Source organism: Taurulus bubalis (genome assembly GCF_910589615.1).
Source record: "Taurulus bubalis genome assembly, chromosome: 10".
NCBI lineage: Eukaryota > Metazoa > Chordata > Actinopteri > Perciformes > Cottidae > Taurulus > Taurulus bubalis.
In genome coordinates, this window is record NC_136598.1 from 26144934 (window position 1) to 26154933 (window position 10000).

Below are 10000 nucleotides of genomic sequence, written 5' to 3' on the forward strand. Positions count from 1 at the left end.
TCTGATATGATATCCACCCAAAGCTAACAATGTCCAGCATGTGTCCTGCTGTGGGAAATAAAACACACACACACACACACACACACACACACACACACACACACACACACACACACACACACACACACACACACACACACACACACACACACACTCTAACACAGGCATCTGCTGATGTTGACACTCACCTCTGCATCGATCCTTCAAGCTCATCTTCCTTCACAGCCCGGCGCTTCCTCGCTGCTCAGAGCCACTTTTGTGCGCCCAAGGATTCTCGTTTCATCCGCCAATGAGAAGCTGTCCTCGCCGTAACGCCCCTGAAACGTTTGCTCGCTTCCATAGACTTCCATTGGTCCGGCGCCCCGAGAGGGGAGGGGCTTTCCTCAGTGATGATGAACGCGATATATTATATTTGGTCACATTTAACTGGTTTTAAGTGGTTGTTGACAGGGGCTTACGGTCTCCCACACACATTTAGCGCGTCAACACGCTATATTTCTTATTTAAATTATGTGGTACATAATGTTTTTTGACAGTACATATTATTTTATTTTTTTCTTCTTTTTTTCATCGCAAAATTTTAAGAGGGGCGGCGCCCTAGCGCCCTCTATTGATGCACCGCCACTGGTTGTGAAAGCCCACAGTTTTTGTCCCTTATGACCAATGGACCTGAAGTTTGGTTCACATGTCCGGTTGTGTCTGCTCTACAGAAAAGTTGATTTGTGTTCAGAAGAAAAGGACTAATGAACTTCTAAGGAGAACATTCAACTAAATTCAACAAAGCAGCCCTTGCAGTACGTTCAACATAGATATACAACATTTGGTAGGCGTATGTACCACATGTAAACTTAAAAATATATATATTATAAAATATATATAAATATATGTATATATATATATATATATAGAATATATATATATATATATATATATATATATATATATATATATATATATATATATATATTTACAGCTCGCAGCTGTGAGCGGACCCTCGCTCCAGCAGGTCGAGCAGCTGTAATTCAGTTTATACTTCTGAATAAGTCTAAACTTTTCATCATTATTTCATGATTTTGTGATCATTATTTAAAATCATGTGATTCTGCAATTCTAGGTAAAATTCAGGAATTTCCTCATTTTCTTTGGGTTTGGTTTGTTGTTTTGTTGGCAAAGCTGCTGTTTGTTTGTAAAATTCTTATCGTGAAACTGGTCTATGATTCATCATTAGGGCTTTGGTGCTGCAACACATGCATTTTATTTTAATTAAAGGCTTTACATTTTAAAGCTTCTGGTATTATAATAAAAGGTTTGGTTGAAAAAAGTCCTCTTTTTGCTCTTTTTCCGACATAACAGCTTGTGACCATTTGTCTTGTGCTGGATACATTTTAACAGAACCATCAACAAACAAAACAAAGTGTTCACAAAATGTCATTTGCAGCTTTATTGATAGTTTACTTTTGGCACAAAACACTGGACAGCGCCCAAGGTTGGAACCCCCAGAGGGATGGAGAGCAGGGGATTCTCCAATGGGAAAGGTTGTTGGAAGTAACCTCTGAGCCAAACCAGCGCATGAGCTGCAGCAGGAAACTGTGTTCATGAGCATGACTCATGCATCTGATCAGCAGCCTGCTGCTCTGTCTCCTAGCGGAGCTTCATATTGATCCTAGAGACACCAGAGCGGTTTCTTTCTTGGTCTCTAACTCTCGACTGAAAAAGGGATCTCTGGCATCTTCTTATATCCAGTCTATGTCATGAAGCCAGTTTCCTGCTGCAGCTGCTGCGCTGGTTTAGCTCACTGGTTGCTTTGAACAACAATCCTCTCTGAAGGATTCGATGCTCTCTCTGCCTCCCTGGGATCAAACCTCTGGTGCTGTCCAGTGTTTTCTCTGCTCGGTCTTTGACTTTTGAAATGTTACGCAGCAGCCCTTGAGATTGTGTTAATCTGGGCGTTAAAGGACGAATTAGATCTAAAATAACACTGAGATTCTTTACGGTGTCGGAATTTGAAAAGAAAAGCTTAATAAAACGAAGCTCAGCGGTGTTGCGACGAATTTCCAGTCAAAAAACTCTGTCGTTCAGTTAAAAAATGGAAAAATTACTTTTTTATGGGAAAACATTGTCTCACTGAAGCATCCTGGGACTTAACATTTGCATAAACCTCCGCCCCTGTTGTATCACGTGTTTTAGAAAACACGTTTTGTGACATTACAGGTACTAATAGGGTTTATACGGATTCTTATTGCTTTGTTAGACTCCCACGAGCCTGTACGGTTACGTGGATGTGTTCGTTAGTGAAATCAGACTTTGTAAGGGGTACTTATCACGAGTTTAGTGAAATGTACTTAAACTTAACAGTTACTTACATTTTAAGCATATGTATCTTCTCACAAGGGCTACAGTATTGTAGCATTTTAAATGAAGTTAATAAACGTTGTGGTTGGGGTTAATTCAATTTAACTTTTTTCAAAAGAGATTTATTTTTTCCTTCAACTTCATTTAAATTGCTACAATGACTGTAATCTTTTTGAGAAGAGACCTATGGTTTAAAAACATTAAAGTAACCGTTAGGAAATATAAAATGTTAACAAAACACTGGACAGCGCCCGAGGTTCGAACCCGCGAGGGGTTGAGATCTGATTGTAGAATAACAAGCGGTCGAAGTAACCACTGAGCTAAACCAGTGCAGCAGCTGCAGCAGGAAACGGGCTCTGTAACATAGACTGGATCTATGATGACGTCAGAGACAGAGCAGCAGGCTGCTGATCAGATGCATGAGTCATGCTCATGAACACAGTTTCCTGCTGCAGCTCATGCGCTGGTTTAGCTCAGTGGTTACTTCCAACAATCTTTCTCCCAGTGAGGATTCCCTGTCTCCATCCCTCCGGGGGTTCAAACCTCAGGCGCTGTCCAGTGCTTTTTTTTTTTCCAATAAATATCAGTATTATATTGTAGCGACCCTGGGTCAGGAAAGCTACGAGACGTTAGATGGCTTGAAGTGTGTTTATTACGGGAACAACAGACCAGGCTCCTGTGGGCCGCAGCCTACGCCAAACAACAGCAGAACCCCGTGAAACCTCTCAACAAGCTTCACCTCTGCTCCGGGTCACAGACTCTGCTCCGAACGGCTCCAACACACAACAACATCCCCTGATAGAAGAACAACGTATTTACTCTCAATCAACTACTGTTTCACAGTTATATTATGAATCATATACTGTGTAAACAGTGTTGGGGCAGTTACTCAGAAAAAGTAACTAGTTGCTTCTGAAAATTGTAACTGGATTACTTTACTAGTTACTGCATTTGAAAAGTAACTTCACTACTAGTTACTTTACTTTACTTTTTTTTAAGCAAATGTCCAAATGAACTGCAAAGATACCTGGACAAACATCATGGCCCTTTCATCACTTTATGTTCAATGTTCAATAAAGCGCATCTCTCAGCCCAGGGGTCAGCAACCTTTCCTGTCCAAAGAGCCATTTTGCCCTTTTTTCCACCAAAAAAAAAGTGTCTGGAGCCGCTAAAGCTATTTGATATCAAAGCTTATGAAGTTGTATATATAGTCATATTATATGTGTATTTATGAAATTATAGAACAAGAATAAAGACAATTGCTGACATTGTATTGCTATTTTACCTGTTTAGAACTATCAAACTCTTATGAAGAGGAGAAAAGAAATAGTCATGTGTCGGCTACATTGAGGTCCGTTAAATACACTACTAAGCAGACCTCAAGTCCTATCTATATGTATGTGGCTCATGTGGTAGAGGGTTCATCCTGTAACCACAAGGCAGCAGGTTCGATACCTGTCCTCCTCACATGAGGTTTACATTTTAAACGCATATCTTTTGCTTCCTTTCCACTGAGCCTCCTCACTACAGACCTTTAGAGCTCCGCAGACGGAGGAGGACGGATCCGTCTTTATAGAGGACGCCTCAGTGTCTCATGAGCTGACCCAGAACCAGCAGCAGGAGTGGAGTTTGGAGACGTGATCCACTTCCTGAAAGTAGATCTACTTTACTCAGTTTGCTGCAGCAGTTGAGGAATCTCTCTTCTGCAGCTTGACACTGTTCATCAGATGCTGTGTTTGTTCTGGAAGAGTCTTTCAACATTACATGTGTTGTTGTTTGCTAACTTCTGGCCACATATCAAGCAGACAGGTCAGCAGCATCGTTGGCAGTGAAAGCAAATTAATCCGTCCACGCAGAATTAAACTACCTCTCTCTGTTGATAGTTTAGCGAGGGCGGAGCTCTGAATCACGAGTAGCACCTGCAGGAGAAGTGACAGGATGTGATGCACATTTTAGTTAAGGAAATATTTAAACATTTATTTGTATTTTCAGTGACCCAATATCACATCAAATGCCAAGATAAGAGGAATTCCCTTTGAAAGATTTTCCACTGGGACACTTTTTTTTTGGTCAAAGCCTCAGGGAGCCTCAACAGACGGGTTAAAGAGCCGCAGGTTGCGACCCCTGTTTTAGCCTTTCCACAGAGTGTATTGTAAACATGTAAAACTAAATGGCATAAAACTCAGCCATTAACTTGAAGGAACATTAACCCTGTTCACACTGTCTGACCAAAGAAATATGCCTCACTTTAAAATCCACAAACAACAGGATCCAAGAGGCTGTGCATGGTGGGGACATTCAGGTCAAACAGCAAAATTAATGGCACTTTTTCCCATAAAACAGAAACAGAAATGCACTTAATCCAAAAAATAGAAACAGAAAATGCAATTAAATAAACAGAAAATCCACTTCATCATTGCCTAAATAAACAGAAAGTGCACTATATCCTATGAAGTTTATAATTGTTCTCTATTCCCTAACCCTTCAAAATAGCGATTGTATCGCATGAGTAAAAGTCTCTTGAATCTTTTATCCGACAGCCTGTTCCTCCTTGGGGTCAGAACAATACTGCCCAGGCTGAAAGCCTTTCTAGTGTTGTAACTTGTTTTATTACATGATTTACTCTTATTGTGAAGAGCGTGTAAACAGGAAGTGCTTTTACTTTGAAGGCATAAAGTACAATGATACGTGCTTGTTGACGCTAACTAATGTTGATGTTACGTGTGGAAAATATAAACATGTCTGGTGCAAGAGCGCGTTCTCAATGCTTTAACAGTTGTAATACTGCAGTTCACCAGTAGAGGGAGTCCGTTCATACAGACGTGTCTTGTCCTCATTAGAAGCTCCACGTCATTACAGACAGGTGCACTTGATGGTATTGAGTGTTGTATTGCTTTGCAATCTCCTTAATCCTAGGGAACCTGGAGAGAACCTCCCAGTTGGATCCGGGCTCTCCGTCTCCGTCTCCTCCATTCCCCACAGATTTCCTGCTGTAAAGGAGCTTTATTTTTATTGTTGTGTCTTAATTAAAATATTCAAACAAAGCATGTTCAAGTGTTTACTACTAGTATGTAACTACACACCCAAAGTAATAGGAATACATCGTCATGAGGAAGTATCTGGTCACAAACAGTAATGAAAGAAATTCGGAAAATCAAAACAGCTGTTTCCTTGTCAGCTGTTCCGCACCGTTTGTGTATTTAATGACACTGTTTGTATCAGAGACACAACTTTAATCTGTGAGGAACACAATCATGCAGCTGAACCGGCTTCGGGTCGCTCGTCCTTCAGGCCTTCAGCTTCACTTTCAGGTGGATCTGCTCTTTGTCGGTCGGAATGTATCCAAGACCTGCACACAAAAAACACACAAAGATCACACACTGATTTACAACAAGAAAGTATAGAAGCCCAAGCCATTAGTGAAAGAAAAGAATAAGATGAAAATGTAGCTGTGATAATAAAAAATATCCCCATGTAAGTCATAATTATGATATAGAAAGTCATAATTATGACATAAAAAAAAATCATAATTATGAGATGCAAAGTCGAAAATTTGAGATAATTATGAGAAAAAAAGACTCAGCGACAGAGCTGAAGTGAACAGAGCCGGATTTCTTGACCTCCACATGCCAGTAGGTGAGAGCGGTCTTGTGCTCCCCGTTCACGCTGTGCCGGTACGGGACACCGTTCTCATCCTCCTTGGAAACGAACCTGCAGAGACGGCGGGAGAGACGTTGAACGTTCGTTAATAGTGACTTTTGCAGCGTCTGTTCTTCATGCGCGTTAACAGCTGTGATGCTCTTACGTGAAGCCGCCGATGTCAACGTCATCATGCCGTGTTCACACCGCGGAAGTTGACTCGCGCGAGTAGAAAGAGGGCGTTCGCACCAAACGCGAATTCGCGGCGCGACCAAAGGGGCGTGGCTTAGCTCTGTCGCTCGCCTCTGTGAGAGACGAGCGACGAAGCTTTCATTTCCGCTATCGACCATGGAATAAATAACCACTGGTTCTGCTTTATACTTGTTGTGGAAGTCCCAAACATGTCGGAACATGAAACGCCCTCGTGTTTGGGTTCATGACATCATCCGTAGCCGCACACAGCTCGGTGAATTTCACCGACTCCTCCAGGAACTGCGTCTCGCGTATCTCCGTAAAACGATACCGATTATGCCATCCAGCATGGAAACAACCACCAGTTCTGCTTCATACTTGTTGTGTAAACTCCACATATGTGGGAACATCAAACTCCATGGTGTCTGGGTTCATAATATTATCCGTAGTCCCACAACAGCGTCTCAATGAAGCCGCTGTCAGCGCTGGTTCAGGCGCAGCAGCAGCAGTTTCATTCAGGAACGGAGACGGCGGTGGTGATGGGCGGAGCTTCTCAACGCTGATTCTCAACACTGATTGGCTGCCGCAACTTTGCGTCACGCGATTTCCCCGCCAGAGTTGGGAGAATTCAACTCACGTGAATTCGCGCCGCGTCCTTCGCTTTGTTCGCCCCAGGTCAAACGCTCTGTTGGCGCCGCCTCCAACGCGTCTATCTCGCCGCACATTCGCAAATTGGCGCCGCAGCGTCTGTGGATTGACTTTACATGTAAACTGGTCGCGCCGCAAATTCGCGTCGCGTCCGGTGTGAACAGGCATTAGTTCTTTTAGCCCATGCCTTCATCTGCTCCAGTACGGTTATGTCGGGAACCGTCCCCGTGGCTCGTGTGTTCGGACCATCACCCACTTTAAAAGTTAAGCTAATCTCTTCATTTGTAAGAAAAAAAGATAAAAAGCTCAAAGTTAGTGCAAAAGTGAATAATAAAATATTAAAATAAGGAGGCTGAACAATATCCGATAACTTAAATAAAACAATATGATTCTTGACGACAGCTGAGCCCGGGAGCAGGTTTACATTTTTGGATGTGTTGCTATGGTGATTAATCTAAGCTTGCTTCGAGAAACCGAGAAAGCCTGACCTACGTCATCTTATCCTGACAATTAGCCGCTAACTCAGTAAGCCGGCTACGAGAAACAGGGCCCAGGGCCTCAACTTCAGCTGGTGGAGGTTTCCTGCAACACAACATAAACACACAATAGTACCGTGTTTATGAGGAGAGACATGAAAGAAACCCTCACTTTGATGTTCCAGGTGTATTTAGGGGGAAAGCGAGAAGATCAGCATTGTTTAGTCTGGAAGGTGTGGTTCAGTGGGGGACGGGCACATGGAGCAGGACAGAGACGGTTCCATAACAAACACCTGCTTTCTGTTTGATCAGCAATGTCATATGTTCAAATGCCTATGTGGAGGATATCATGAGGTCTTAAAGCAAACCGATGTAAAACCCAATATTTATGATTGATTAAAGTTGTAAATCAGTCAGATTAGACCCGAACACGACAGCAGGGTTAGCTAGCAGCAACGTATCAGCGTTATACCAGCTGGTGCAGTCTGCCCTGTAGCGTTAGCTCAGAAAACACAGGCATGTTATGCTGTTGTGTAGCTCTGGTTCACCTTCAGCGGTGCTCGGTAACGTTAGCCACGTCACGCTGTGCCGCACGGTAGCTAGCAAGAGAGAAAAGAGTCAACACTTCTCCATGGAGCTACGAGCTAGCCTTAGCTAACGAGCAGCAACACACACACACACACACACACACACACACACACACACACACACACACACACACACACACACACGGCGACGGAGAAGCCTCTCCTTCCTCTCCAGGAGAGGAAGGAGAGGCTTCTCTCACCAGCTATAAACTCAGGTATTGATCACCAGTTCTGAACTCAGGTATTGATCACCAGTTATAAACTCAGGTATTGATCACCACCTATAGACTCAGGTATTGATCACCAGTTATGAACTCAGGTATTGATCACCAGTTATAAACTCAGGTATTGATCACCACCTATAGACTCAGGTATTGATCACCAGTTATGAACTCAGGTATTGATCACCAGTTCTGAACTCAGGTATTGATCACCAGTTATAAACTCAGGTATTGATCACCACCTATAGACTCAGGTATTGATCACCAGTTATGAACTCAGGTATTGATCACCAGCTATAAACTCAGGTATTGATCACCAGTTATGAACTCAGGTATTGATCACCAGCTATAAACTCAGGTATTGATCACCAGTTATAAACTCAGGTATTGATCACCAGTTATGAACTCAGGTATTGATCACCAGTTCTGAACTCAGGTATTGATCACCAGTTATAAACTCAGGTATTGATCACCAGTTATAAACTCAGGTATTGATCACCAGCTATAAACTCAGGTATTGATCACCAGTTATAAACTCAGGTATTGATCACCAGTTATGAACTCAGGTATTGATCACCAGTTATGAACTCAGGTATTGATCACCACCTATAGACTCAGGTATTGATCACCACCTATAGACTTAGGTATTGATCACCAGCTATAAACTCAGGTATTGATCACCAGTTATAAACTCAGGTATTGATCACCACCTATAGACTCAGGTATTGATCACCAGTTATGAACTCAGGTATTGATCACCACCTATAGACTCAGGTATTGATCACCACCTATAGACTCAGGTATTGATCACCAGCTATAGACTCAGGTATTGATCACCAGCTATAAACTCAGGTATTGATCACCAGTTATGAACTCAGGTATTGATCACCAGTTATAAACTCAGGTATTGATCACCAGTTATGAACTCAGGTATTGATCACCACCTATAGACTCAGGTATTGATCACCAGTTATAAACTCAGGTATTGATCACCAGCTATGAACTCAGGTATTGATCACCAGCTATAAACTCAGGTATTGATCACCAGTTATGATTTCAGGTATTGATCACCACCTATAGACTCAGGTATTGATCACCAGTTATGAACTCAGGTATTGATCACCAGTTATGAACTCAGGTATTGATCACCAGTTATGAACTCAGGTATTGATCACCAGTTATGAACTCAGGTATTGATCACCAGTTATAAACTCAGGTATTGATCACCAGTTATGAACTCAGGTATTGATCACCAGTTATGAACTCAGGTATTGATCACCAGTTATAAACTCAGGTATTGATCACCAGTGAGCTGGAAGATCTTTTATCAACCGGAGTTCAAGCCTCAATTTCACAAACAATAATAATCATGAATAATACTGTGATACTTCTACATATGATTGCAGTATTTATGCATTATACAGTAATAATAATAAACAATAGCATACATAATAATCTCAGTAAAGCAGTGAGAACAAAGGATGAGTGTTTAATGAACTTCCATAACCTTTAATAAAGTGCTGGATCAACAATAAGTGATGTGGAACAGAGTCTCAACTCCAAAGCAAAAGCAGCATCAGGAGGTGAAACATCAACAGAGGTGTCACCTTTCTCTCCTGCAGCAGTTTGCAGCGTCCTGAGCCTCGTCTCATGTTGGTGTTGGAGACGCTCTCTGACTCTGCCTTATGGTCCTGATCTTTATACTCAGACATCTGGTTTACTTGAAAGGGATTTACATTTTCTGAATTCTGTTATTTCAAAAAGCACGGATGGAGGAGTCACAACAAGTTATTTAGAAAAAAATCAGCTTGGACCATTTTGTTAGAATTGTGTTGGGGCAACAACTAAACCACTGGTTCTCTAACTTTTTCTGTCACGCCCCACT